Source organism: Panulirus ornatus, chromosome 42 (assembly GCF_036320965.1).
Source record: "Panulirus ornatus isolate Po-2019 chromosome 42, ASM3632096v1, whole genome shotgun sequence".
NCBI classification, from domain to species: Eukaryota; Metazoa; Arthropoda; class Malacostraca; order Decapoda; family Palinuridae; genus Panulirus; species Panulirus ornatus.
The window spans coordinates 27,083,313-27,096,584 of record NC_092265.1 but is presented as its reverse complement, the minus strand read 5'-3'; the positions used below and the strand labels follow the sequence as shown (position 1 = coordinate 27,096,584).

General features: G+C 39.1%; 1 non-coding gene across 1 annotated transcript; it reads left to right on the top strand.

Moving 5' to 3' along the window:
• The first annotated feature begins 11,838 nt into the window (after positions 1 to 11,838).
• Positions 11,839 to 11,910, top strand: TRNAV-CAC (transfer RNA valine (anticodon CAC)). Its single transcript has one exon. It is a non-coding gene; the product is annotated as a tRNA-Val (tRNA).
• The last annotated feature ends 1,362 nt before the right edge of the window (positions 11,911 to 13,272 follow it).

Below are 13,272 nucleotides of genomic sequence, written 5' to 3'. Positions count from 1 at the left end.
ACCATGTAGGATCTCTCTACCTCACACACCATGTAGGATCTCTCTACCTCACACACCATGTAGGATCTCTCTACCTCACACATCATATAGGATTTCTCTACCTCACACACCACATAAGATCTCTATATCCTAAACACCATGTAGGATCTCTCTCCCTCTCACACCATGTAGGATCTCTTTACCTTACACATCATGTGGGATCTATCTACCTCTCACGCAACATGTAGGATCTCTCTACCTCACACACCATGTAGGATCTCTCTACCTCAAACACCTTGTAGGATCTATCTACCTCACACAACATGTAGGATCTCTCTACCTCACACACCATGAAGGATCTCTCTACCTCACACACCATGTAGGAGCACTTTCTCCCTCACACAGCATGTAGGACCTCTCTACCTCACGCAACATGTGGAATCTCTCTACCTCGCACACCATGTAGGATCTCTCTACCACACACACCACACATAGGATCTCTCTACCTTACACACCACATAGGATCTCTCTACCTCACACACCACATAGGATCTCTCTGCCACACACACCACATAGGATCTCTCTACCTCACACACCAAGTAGGATCTCTCTACCTCACACACCACATATGATCTCTCTACCTCACACACCATGTCTACCTCACACATCATATAGGATTTCTCTACCACACACACCACATAAGATCTCTATATCCCAAACACCATGTAGGATCTCTCTACCTCTCACACCACGTAGGATCTCTCTACCTCACACATCATGTGGGATCTCTCTACCTCTCACACAACATGTAGGATCTCTCTACCTCACACACCATGTAGGATCTCTCTACCTCACACACCATGTAGGATCTCTCTACCTCATACACCACATAGGATCTCTCTACCTCACACACCATGTAGGATCTCTCTACCTCACACACCATGTAGGATCTCTCTACCTCACACACCATGTAGGATCTCTCGACCTCACACACCATGTATGATCTCTCTACCTCACACACCATGTAGGATCTCTCTACCTCACACACCATGTAGGATCTCTCTACCTCACACACCATATAGGATCTCTCTACCTCACACACCATGTAGGATCTCTCTACCTCACACACCATGTAGGATCTCTCTACCTCACACACCATGTAGGATCTCTCTACCTGACACACCATGTAGGATCTCTCTACCTCACACACCATGTAGGATCTCTCTACCTCACACACCATGTAGGATCTCTCTACCTCACACACCATGTAGGATCTCTCTACCTCACACACCATGTAGGATCTCTCTACCTCACACAACATGTAGGATCTCTCTACCTCACACACCATGTAGGATCTCTCTACCTCACACACCATGTAGGATCTCTCTACCTCACACACCATGTAGGATCTCTCTACCTCACACACCATGTAGGATCTCTCTACCTGACACACCATGTAGGATCTCTCTACCTCACACACCATGTAGGATCTCTCTACCTCACACACCATGTAGGATCTCTCTACCTCACACACCATGTAGGATCTCTCTACCTCACACACCATGTAGGATCTCTCTACCTCACACACCATGTAGGATCTCTCTACCTCACACACCATGTAGGATCTCTCTACCTCACACAACATGTAGGATCTCTCTTCCTCACACACCATGTAGCATCTCTCTACCTCACATACCATGTAGGATCTCTCTACCTCACACAACATGTAGGATCTCTGTGCCTCACACAACATGTAGGTGCTCTCTACCTCACACACCATGTAGGATTACTCTACCTCACACAACATGTAGGATCTCTCTACCTCACACAACATGTAGGAGCTCTCTACCTCACACACCATGTAGGATCTCTCTACCTTATACACTATGTAGGATCTCTCTACCTCACACACCATGTAGGATCTCTGTACCTCATACACCACATATGATCTCCCTACCTCACCCACCATGTAGGAGCTCTTTCTCCCTCACACAGCATGTAGGATGTCTCTACCTCACGCAACATGTATGATCTCTCTACCTCACACACCATGTAGGATCTCTCTACCACACACACCATATAGGATCTCTCTACCTCACACACCACATAGGATCTCTCTTCCTCACACACCATATAGCATCTCTCTACCACACACACCACATAGGATCTCTCTACCTCACACACCAAGTATGATCTCTCTACCTCACACACCACATGTGATCTCTCTACCTCACACACCATGTCTACCTCACACATCATATAGGATTTCTCTACCTCACACACCACATAAGATCTCTATATCCTAAACACCATGTAGGATCTCTCTCCCTCTCACACCATGTAGGATCTCTTTACCTTACACATCATGTGGGATCTATCTACCTCTCACGCAACATGTAGGATCTCTCTACCTCACACACCATGTAGGATCTCTCTACCTCAAACACCTTGTAGGATCTATCTACCTCACACAACATGTAGGATCTCTCTACCTCACACACCATGAAGGATCTCTCTACCTCACACACCATGTAGGAGCACTTTCTCCCTCACACAGCATGTTGGACCTCTCTACCTCACGCAACATGTAGAATCTCTCTACCTCGCACACCATGTAGGATCTCTCTACCACACACACCACACATAGGATCTCTCTACCTTACACACCACATAGGATCTCTCTACCTCACACACCACATAGGATCTCTCTGCCACACACACCACATAGGATCTCTCTACCTCACACACCAAGTAGGATCTCTCTACCTCACACACCACATATGATCTCTCTACCTCACACACCATGTCTACCTCACACATCACATAGGATTTCTCTACCACACACACCACATAAGATCTCTATATCCCAAACACCATGTAGGATCTCTCTACCTCTCACACCACGTAGGATCTCTCTACCTCACAAATCATGTGGGATCTCTCTACCTCTCACACAACATGTAGGATCTCTCTACCTCACACACCATGTAGGATCTCTCTACCTCACACACCATGTAGGATCTCTCTACCTCATACACCACATAGGATCTCTCTACCTCACACACCATGTAGGATCTCTCTACCTCACACACCATGTAGGATCTCTCTACCTCACACATCATTTAGGATCTCTCTACCTCACACACCATGTAGGATCTCTCTACCTCACACAACATGTAGGATCTCTCTACCTCACACACCATGTTAGGATCTATCTACCTCACACACCATGTTAGGATCTATCTACCTCACACACCATGTAGGATCTCTCTACCTCACACACCACATAAGATCTCTATATCCCAAACACCATGTAGGATCTCTCTCCCTCTCACACCATGTAGGATCTATCTACCTCACACACCATGTAGGAATTCTCTACCTCACACACCACATAAGATCTCTATATCCCAAACACCATGTAGGATCTCTCTTCCTCTCACACCATGTAGGATCTCTCTACCTCACACATCATGTGGGATCTCTCTACCTCTCACGCAACATGTAGGATCTCTCTACCTCAAACACCATGTAGGATCTCTCTACCTCACACACCATGTTAGGATCTATCTACCTCACACACCACATAAGATCTCTATATCCCAAACACCGTGTAGGATCTCTCTCCCTCTCACACCATGTAGGATCTATCTACCTCAAACACCATGTAGGATCTATCTACCTCACACAACATGTAGGATCTCTCTACCTTACACACCATGTAGGTTCTGTCTACCTCAAACACCATGTAGGATCTCTCTACCTCACACACCATGTTAGGATCTCTCTACCTCACACACCATGTAGGATCTCTCTACCTCACACAACATGTAGGATCTCTCTACCTCACACACCATGTAGGATCTATCTACCTCACACACCATGTTAGGATCTCTCTACCTCACACACCATGTAGGATCTCTCTACCTCACACAACATGTAGGATCTCTCTACCTAACACACCATGTTAGGATCTCTCTACCTCACACACCATGTAGGATCTATCTACCTCACACAACATGTAGGATCTCTCTACCTCACACACCATGTAACGTCTCTCTACCTCACACAATATGTAGGATCTCTCTACCTCACACACCTTGTAGGATCTCTCTACCTCACACACCATGTAGGATCTCTCTATCTCACACACCATGTAGGATCTCTCTACCTCCCGCAACATGTAGGATCTCTCTACCTCACACACCATGTAGGATCTCTCTACCTCACACACCATGTAGGATCTCTCTATCTCACACAACATGTATGATCTCTCTACCTCACACACCATGTAGGATCTTTCTACCTCACACACCATGTAGGATCTCTGTACCTCACACATGTAGGATCTCTCTACCTCACACAACATGTAGGATCTCTCTACCTCACACACCACATAGGATCTCTCTACCTCACACACCATGTAGGATCTCTCTACCTCACACAACATGTATGATCTCTCTGCCTCACACAACATGTAGGATCTCTCTGCCTCACACAGGGAGGGTGTGCCGTGAAGTCACAACATAAGATACGGTATCTTTGAGAAGTTCACATGACGTCATTCACAAGGGCACAGGGGAACAAGGGACCCCCTATCCCCCCCCCCCCCGTCAACCTTACAAACGTGGTGAACATTGATATCGCTGACACAAACAGCTTTCTAAAACAACAGTGACAATGTGCCGCTTCTTTGTTGGGAGGATGGGGGAGTTATGCCGCTGGGCCCCAACCAAATGATGACAATGTGTGTGTGTGTGTGTGTGTGTGTGTGTGTGTGTGTGTTGGGGGGGGGGGTCGATCATCGTACCCAGGCTAGGCGATGAGGGCGTTTTCGTCTCTCTCTCTCTCTCTCTCTCTCTCTCTCTCTCTCTCTCTCTCTCTCTCTCTCTCTCTCTCTCTCTCTCTGGCAAATGAACGCGGTAGATAATTACCTCGCTCTACCTTGCATCTGCTCCACAACCAATTAACGATGGTTATCACTGCTACTTTAAAGCAGTGCCTTCAATTTTCACCTGAACGACGCGGTGGTGGCCGTCCTGCCTTCGTTTTGTACACGTTCCCAAAGCCCATCCCTTATCTTTCGTCATCATTTATTATGTTTACTATCAAGAAATGTCTTTTATCTAACATAAAAATTATGTATAGGTATTTGATTACTGTTCTCCAACGACGCGTTGTATATGTCTTCGTTAGTGAAGTTCATTTCGTGTAATGGATCATGCATTACAGAGTTGTGTCTATCCACACAAGTGTTACACGTCCCAGGTAAAGATATATTCTAGAGATTGTGTATATCTAACATATATATGTGTTTTATAAATATTTATAAAAAGTTTTCCTGAGGGACAATACCTAAGACTTTGGTATTAAAGTTGATCAGTTGTAAGTGATCAAGCATTACAAAGGTGTGTCCATTGCCACAGGTGCTACTGATCCCGGGTAAAGGTATTTCACCATCTTTGTATCTTTAACCTTTCTAGTTATAGATGTTTCATCACTGATTCCATCCTCACAATCGATGTATGTGGTTTATGTTGTCTTAACATATCATTAGTCAGTTGAAGTGGAGAACATGCTTCTGAGCCTAGCCACTCTACTCTGTCTTCCACATGATATTCAAGAGGTGTTACCGGATTCTGCCTATAAGTGCTTACGTCATGAGAGGGCTTCTTTTTTATAACTTTTGATGATTTATATTATTTGGGTTATGTATTTGGTTTTGTGATGTTAATAAGATTGTTGTAATTCATATATCATATTCTTTGTTTGTCATTTAATGAACTTTAGTTTATCAAACTTGATTGTTTGTTGTTTCTGATAACAATAAACATTTTCTCTCAAAATACTTTAGCTTAATTCATAAAGAATATTTCTAAGTGACACGTAGATAATTTTTTCATTAGTGTTCATCACAGTGAAATAAATAAGTCTAATTTTCAATGTGTACTTAATGGATCTTACTAAAATTTTGAAGAATATAAACTCATAATTTTTTAAGACCTTCTAAACCTTGTGCTGATAATAACTACATTACTTTTCTGTAGGCAATATCGTTTTAATGCGTAAAATCCAGATAAAAAGCTTGTAATATAAAGTTTCATGTTATCATGTTTAGGTTGTTGAAGATATTAATGATTTCTACATGTAAAACATTTATGTTATCTGCAAAATGGAAATCTTAATGTTAGATATGTTAATTCTACCGGTTTCACGTTACATACATTACTGTACCCTGTGCTACAGAAAAGTTATGGGATTTTATTCATTATCTTATAAAATAATTTACTAAAACAATGTCCCACGTACTTTCTATAGAAATCCGGTAGGAATATATATTTTGCATCTGGATTTTATAACAATCAATGATAGGTTCTCAGGCTCAGTTAAGATGTAATTATTTTTCTTTTACTGAGTTAAGATTTCATCCATCACAAAATATCGTAATGCTGTCTAAGGTTCACTCTTGGGTCTACATTGCTGAACAACGTCAGTGTACAATGGCCAGTGATATTCACCGTAGACATATGCAACATGTTTACACTGTGTACACATAGCAGGCAAACTACAGTATCATCTTAAGATGTGGAAATAAAACTATCAAGGCAGGAGAAGGATTTAGGTGTCATCATTAGTAGAGATGTAAAGCCAAGACAACAGTGTATTAATGTACGTAATAAGACTAACAGGCAACTTGGTGTCATGTGTTAGTAGCAGGAATGAACAGGTAATATTACAGCTATAGTTAGTCACACACCACTTACATTATGACCTACAATATTGACCACTGTATTACAGTATGCATATCATTTCCTTGATACCAGGCATTAGAATCCTTCCAAATGAACACATTAAGATCATGAGAGTTTCTTTCTCTCACAGGTGGCAGGGTTAGTTATGTAAGAGGTATGTTTAATGATGTAATCTGTACCTTTAGCTGTAATATCATCAACTTCTCAGACCGTTACTGTAATACGTATAAACGTAGGACAGTACAGCATATTGCCAAAGAACAACGACATTAGTCATGAGAAGTACAACTCTTTATCTCCTCATCTGAAATTTAGTTACTACCAATTATTGTATCAGATGGGCAATGCCTGGAAGACAACAGCCGATGTGCTTTCAGAATATATTTTCACAGAAACTACATAGTAAGGGTAATTTTGTAGCTATAGCTTTAGAATAATTCAAAAAAGACAAAGTTACATGAAGCTTAAAAACGGTCTTAGAAAAGGAGAGTTGCAAGTGTAGCAGCAGCAGGTGGAGAAGATCTTGGTCAAGAAGTTATAACCGGCAGGTCATGATGCGGCCCATCATCTACAAGTGGTACACACACCATCCCTAGACCACACCTACACTACACTTGACCCAGCCTTGTGGCACCCGCGCCAGCCAGGTACTCACTGGCAGTCAACATTATATCCTGACAACAAACTTGGACCTACAACTAAACACAACTTATAAATAATAATCCAGCTGGCTACATTGACAACCACCATGGCGGCCCGCCAGTCATCTGTATATGTCAATCTTTCCTTCATTTATTCTCTTAACTTTTTCATGTCATATCATAACTCCTCTGTTCATCAACATCTTTACGTCATCTCATAGAAATGGATATTTACACTGTAAGAGTGTATGTGGCACTCAATCTCTCTTGGTATTTCTTCACACAAGTCTCTTTTCCAAGTTCACTTCCTCTCGCCACCTCTTCTCCCCGACATTGTTTCCTCTTTTTCGAAAACCTCTTCAGATCTTCACTGTCGTCTCCACAAGATGGTGATCAAACATCACACCAGCAGCCCCTTTCAGCATATTTACACCCAAAAGTCTTTATTTTACACGCCTTTCAATTAACATGTAATCCAGTCATGCCCGCTGACCATCTCTCCTACTTACATACGTATATTTGTGTATATCACATTTTACAAACCAGGTATTCCCAGTCACAAATCCTTTACACACACACACAACACAAGTTGTTCACCATTTCCATGCGTCTCAGTTATACCCTCCACTGCCACATTACTTACCTTTGCATTTAAATCACCATCACTAATACCTGGTCTCTTACATCATAACTGCTGACACACTCACTCACTTGCTCCCAAAATACTTCCTCTGTTCTTGACTCTAACACGATACTTCGTTAAGTGCCATTTGACCTGACCTTATGGGGCAGGACAATGGTCATTATCTTCACTACTCTCTGGACACCACTGGTCCTTGGCCTCAGCCACTACACTCTCCACTTCAATACTATCTCACTAAACTCCTAAAATCACTGATCTTTGACCCATGGCTTTCAGATGATGTCAAAATCCTAATTCATCGTCAAGATCTTTACTATAACGTTGGATGAACATACTGAGTGTTGGAGATTCGAACCCATGACCTTGATCTTTGAGACTCAGGCTCGGTGATAATGTGTACCACACCTGCCAGTGAATTCCAATACTTAGTCGCCTAAATCTTAAGACCACACATGTACATACTAAACTCTAGATAAAAATATGTCAACGAAAGATATTTCATATATCTGGTTTTAAAACTGATAAGATCAGGAAATAAGATTTAATCATTATCTTTATCGGACGATTATAATGCCCAACAACACACGTTAGGTACACAACACACTCCCTACTAACCTACAAGTTAAATGACAATCCATACCATATCTAACTTCCCACTTGATAACCAGCATATTGTATCCTTCAGTAGCAGATATATTATACTTAATGATAATAATAATCATAATGATTATAATAAAGATAATAATGATACTAATGATAATAATATTGATAATAATAATAGTAATGATGATGATAATAATGATACATATTGATAATGATAATGCCAATAATGGTGATGATAATAATAATGATTATAATAATAATAATGATAATAATAATAATAATAATAATAATAATAATAATAATAATGATAATAATAATAATGATAATAATGACAATAATGATAATAATAATGATAATTATGATAATAATGATAATGATGATAATAATGATGATGATAGTGATAATAGTAATAGTAATAATGTAATTATGATAAATAATACTATAGATAAATAGTACTATAATACTAATGGCGGTAAAACATTCAATACAGTTGCGTCTTCCTAATATAACAAGACAATATGGTCTAAATATACCACATACCGGTGTTACACTGAGTTAAAAGAATTAAACTCCACGAACCATGATTTTGTCTTGATCTGTCCTTGTAACAGTATTTTGGACCTATACTTATCTTGGTGTATATTGTTTAGTTTTTATAACCATTACATGAATATAAGTCAACATGTTTTCAGGAAAAAATAAGTTTTTCCAATTATATGTTTTTCATTTACCATTGGATGGAAGGATCCCAGGGATTAGTGTATATCTTGTGTCCCAACCAACCTTGCTCTGTTGGTTCCTGCTGTCTCTGGGTTAGTCTTGTTTTATGGAAAAAAGAAAGATAAATGTTTATCAGGAGCGGGACTCGAACCCACGCCCGGAAGACCGGACAATGATTTGAAAGCAGCGCCTTAAACCACCCGGCCATCTTGCCAGGAGAAAATAAATTTGGAAGTTCTCTCTAACTTACTAAACTGAACAAATTCCAGGAGCAAATGTATAGTATATACTTATAAGGTTAAGAGACGGGACAACACGAGTGTATAACTCTCTCCCATAATGCACAAATAGTAAACACACACACACACACACACACACACACACACACACACAGAGCGGCGCCAGGCTGGAGGCGGGGCATCGTGACGTCACAGGCAAGTCCCTCCCCCCGCCAGATCCAAACATGTGTTGTGTCTGGTGATGGCGGTTCAAGATTTCCCACATTTATATTGATCTTTACATTATCATCCACTCCCAAAGTCACCTGGCATTCTTGTGTTTCAACAACAGACGTGATATATGCAACACCAGGCAAACATTGTACCATTATCTGATAGGTTAATTGGTGCAGAATCAAGAACCAGTGAATTTCATCGCCGCCATAAGTAAGTAAGGAAGGTGACTTTAATGATGATAAATACGACCTGGTATGGCTGTGTCTACACACTACCGCCATCTGGTCAACCTGGTACGTACGAACCTTAACCTTAAAGTGGCCCACGTAAACGCGAACTTAAAATCTATCCATTTAACTGTCATTCATTAATTAGCATTTAAACACCATCTCTTAAACGTAAACCTTCCACTTGCATTATATTAACAAGTACTCTAACATACGTCATACAAACACAAGGTTTAAAGCTGAAACTCGAACTTTTAAGTCCGTCAATTTAACACCTACTTTAGAATTAGCAAAAAAATGCGAATTTTTAACTCCGCCAAAAAGCAGCTTGTGTATGTAATGCTTCATTTAATTGAACATTTTTAAAGTCAGTTAAATTAATTGTATCCTTTGATGTTCATCATTAAAACATAAACCTATGAACTCTGTCTCTAGAACTAAGCACAAACTTTTACGTTCCATCATAGGAAAGGAAACTTGCAAAATCTATCAAAATTCGTCACATAACGCGAACTTTTCAACCCTTCCATTTACCTGGGCCACTCTTCCCTGGCTGCCATTCATATTTTGTCCTTTTAAACTGTGACTTTATTACACTTTCATTCATTCATCATGACTTTATTACACTTTCATTCATTCATCATGACTTTATTACACTTTCATTCATTCATCATAACTTTATTACACTTTCATTCATTCATCATGACTTTATTACACTTTCATTCATTCATCATGACTTTATTACACTTTTTCATTCATCATGACTTTATTACACTTTCATTCATTCATCATGACTTTATTACACTTTCATTCATCATTCATCATGACTTTATTACACTTTCATTCATTCATCATGACTTTATTACACTTTCATTCATTCATCATGACTTTATTACACTTTCATTCATCATTCATCAACTAGTTCGTCTCACTGATATTCCATTCATAAACTTCATTTGTGCATCTCATAGTTTGACCGCCATGTTGCATGTTTCCTTAAGGTCTATAATTCTTTGTGTATTTAATAATAGAAGATTCAGTGATATTTCTCGTGGTACTGGAGTTAGAGTTAATAACTGAGATGGCATTATAATCTCTAACTCCAGTACCACGAGAAATATCATTGAATCTTCTATCATTAAATGCACAAAGAATTATAATCTTGATATGAGTGATTGTCTATACAAATTGCATAAATTTAGTGTTGATAAAATTTGTAAGGAATTCATCTTGTCCACATAATTAGTTTATGATACGCTTGTTGTCTGTCTCGGACAATCACATGTTTACCAAATGGCGTACTAGCTACGTCTCTTCGTTGTATATCAACTGACTGTTATATGTCTCTCTTGTGTCTCACCTGATGATGTGGTTATTACATGAAAGTGCACTTGGGAACTTGTCATGTTTCATTTTCCACGTGGACTCATAGGAATATACTTGATCACACGCAAAATTGTGATCCTTTCCAATATATATATATATATATATATATATATATATATATATATATATATATATATATATATATATATATATATATATATATATATATATGCATATATATATATATATATATATATATATATATATATATATATATATATATATATATATATATATATATATATATATATATATATATATATATATATATATATACATATATATATCCTTCAGTATGTTTACTTTCGATAGTGAGGGACAGAAGAATAAGCCAAACAAGTAAATTTCGTCAAAGACATCTCTCTTTTCTAAACGCTGCCTCGCAAAGATTTTCATTAATTCAAATTGAAGAAACAGACGTATTTTTCTATTGTCTGGTTAGCTCAGTGGTAGAGCGTGAGTCTCACACACTCAAGGTCGTGGGTTCGAGACCCACACCAGACATATTTTTTGTCTTTTTCTTTTTTCATTTTGTCCGCATCACATGTGTGCAACATTCAGTATGTTCGTCCAACGTTATAGTGAAGATCTTCACAATAAATTGGGGTTTTCGACCTTATCTGAAAGGGTCAGGTCCACCAAGACGTCCTTGAAATCTTCCAGAAGCTTCTGGCGATCCTCCTCCAACTGCTGGGCACATCAGAGTTAACATGGGCCGGACATCGGTTGTGGAACAACTTGATCTGCTTCCGGTAGTTAGCAGGGATGATAATGAGGGCTCTGACCTCATACCAGGTCAGCTTAGTTCCAGTCTATTGCTTAGTTCCAGTCTATTGCTTAGTTCCAGTCTATTGCTTAGTTCCAGTCTATTTCTTAGTTCCAGTCTATTGCAACGACAATAAAAAAGTAAAACTCAATTCTTCGTGAAAAATTGAGAGGAAAACACGACAGCAACATGGAGATTTACCTTGTTATTTTGCCGGCTAGTCGGCAACGGTCGGTCAAACAGTATTTTGCCGTGGTAATCTCAGTGCTTTATATAATACTAAGTCCCAAAGTATGTTCTTGGGGGCGTAGCTCAGTGGTAGAGCGCTCGCTTGGCTTTTGTCTTATATGAATATATATATATATATATATATATATATATATATATATATATATATATATATATATATATATATATATATATATATATATATATATATGTATATATATATATATATATATATATATATATATATATATATATATATATATATCGTCCGATCAGGGAAGTTAAGCAGCGTTGGGTCTGGTTAGTACTTGGATGGGTGACCGTCTGGGAACACCAGGTGCTGTTATCCCTGGTGATAGGGAAGATAGAATACTTGCCTCGTATTCCCTGTGTGTCGTACAAGGCGACTAACAGGGGAGGGAGCGGGAGGCTGGAAATCCTTCCCTCTCATTTTCAATTTACCAAAAGACGGAACAGAGAAGATATAAAGATATTGTAAAGATGTAACTAATATAAGATATAAGAATGAATGGAAGATACGGACGTAGCTGAAACAAGGAGTAATGAAGATTAAGGTGCAATGAAAATTATTCTGTAGTGAAGACAAATACATATGTTGAAATTTTGTATTGAACATCAAGAAGTAATGATAATGATGAGAGTGTAGTGACGATGACGGTTTAGTTAGGGAGTGGTGACAATTGCCTTTACAATGATAATAAGGAGGTAACACAATGAGGAACACAAACTTTCCAAAGCTACGTTCAAGTCAGACTTTGAACTAAGATCGGTAAACGGAAGGATGATGTTAAGATGAGAGTGTAGTGAGGAAGAGTATAGTGATGATAAGGATATTGTCTAGATTGGTTGTA